Source organism: Buceros rhinoceros, unplaced genomic scaffold, assembly GCF_000710305.1.
Source record: "Buceros rhinoceros silvestris isolate BGI_N320 unplaced genomic scaffold, ASM71030v1 scaffold18470, whole genome shotgun sequence".
NCBI classification, from domain to species: domain Eukaryota; kingdom Metazoa; phylum Chordata; class Aves; order Bucerotiformes; family Bucerotidae; genus Buceros; species Buceros rhinoceros.
The window spans coordinates 533-2,410 of NW_010391504.1; positions in this window are offsets into that span (position 1 = coordinate 533).

The following is a 1,878-nucleotide window of genomic DNA, read 5'->3' on the forward strand; positions in this document are numbered from 1 at the left end:
GGCAGGCTCAGAAAAGCTTTTCCTTCTGCGCGGCCGCTTTCCCCCTTCTCTCGTGGGGTGAGGGAGGAAGCGCAGCCGCCTAGCCCGGGCAAGCGGAGGCACTCACGGTGGTCATGGCTGTAGACTCGGGCGCTGCCCCACGGTGTCCTGGCTCCCCGCGAGGGGCAGAGGGCTGTGGGCTGCCAGGACTCTTGATCCTGGATCGACCCAGCATGAAGGAGAGGAGAGGGGAGGAAGAGAAAGAAGGTTAGCGGCAGAAATACACGAGCGAGGAGCAGCAGAGTGGAGCGCCCAGGTGGGTGGTGGAAAGGGGATGGAGGAGAGCGCGGGCAGCGAGGAAGGAGCAGGCACCATCGACTGCTGCTCGTGGGGTGCTGCAGGGAGGGAGAGGGGCAGCCCCGCAGCCCACAGGTGAAGCAGGGCTTCATCACAATCAGGTTTGGAAGGAACTTCCCCTGGTGGGGGGGCATTATCAGAGGAGAAACCTGGTGCGAGAACAGGCAGAAGGGACGGATCACCTGAAGCACATGGGATTAGAAATGTGTTACAGGCTCCCACTGCTCCAAAAGGCCACAGACACTAAATCTGTGTCAGTTTGGGGCTTCCTCCACACCCACCACAGCAGCTCCACTGAGCACAAGCACCGTGCTGTGCCACGAAGCTTCACCAACGCTCTGCCCGGCACCTGAGGAACCCACAGCCATGCCCTTTTCCAAGCACCACCGCTGTGCCACACAGCACAGGTGGCTCCATCTCACACCAAGCCCCCGCACAAAGCTGGGGAAACCAGCCCTCTCTCCTCCCCCAGGACAAGCCCTCTGCCATGCAGCCCTTCATGCTGGCGGGATGGATGTGGCACACAGACATCAATTGGCGGGGGATGGGCTCTGGTCAGGGCTGGTAATGCAGTGGAGATGAGATGGTCGCTGGAGCGGATGACACGGAGAAGAAAGCGTGTTCTTACCAGCTGCCACTCAGAAAGAGGGGCTAACATCCAGGAGGGGGCACATCCCGTCAGGCTGTGCAGGAAATGGCAAAGTCCTGGCAGGCGTCCTCCTGGGGAAGACACCAGAGGTTATGCACCTCCACACCCACCAGTCCGGCCAGCGTGGGCTGAGATGGACAGAGGGACCTGGCCCGGTGCCGGGCTGAGTGAGATGGTGGGTGGGGAAGAGGATGGGGGACAAGGCTGCTGCAGGAAGGGGACAAGCGGTTGAGACCCTGCCCAGCCTGGAGACATGGGACAGAAAATCCCCCTTCGCTCCAGCAAGAGTCACAGCAGCAGCAGTTGCTGCTCAGCCCCCTCGTAGCCCCATCCTGCAGGAGGTTGTAAGAGCTTCCAGACAAGGCCTGGGCCTAATAAAGAGCCCAACTCGCACCTAACAGATGTTAAACATCTGCCCTCACCTGTCTTAAAGGAATAAAATAATAATCCAAGCAATTAACTCTTTAAAAATATAATTTTATTATGTTGAATAACAAAGGAAACCAGTTTAAATAAAACCAGGAAGGAGTTTGGCCCCTGATAACAGCCCCACGCTGCTCCTTCTCCCCAGCACTGGCCCCTCTCTGCCCAGCTCAGCTCGCCCCAGCCCCATGCCTGCTCCTGCAAGGCGGCATCGAAGGCAGGGCCGAGGGCTGGGGACGTCCCTGCAGGAGAAGTGAGGGAGGGAAGGGCAAGGTGACCTCTCCGGAGGCAACATGGGCAACTGGCCTGTGAGACGGCACAAAGCTGTGCAGCTGGCGGGGCTGGAGCCCCCTGGCGTGACAAGGAGCCGGTAGAAACCCAGCCGCCATGCTCTCCCCTCGGCTCTTTGGGGAGAGGAAGGTAGAGCTGGTGGCCACGGCCGAAATGTGCAGCCAGGGCAACCTCGGACA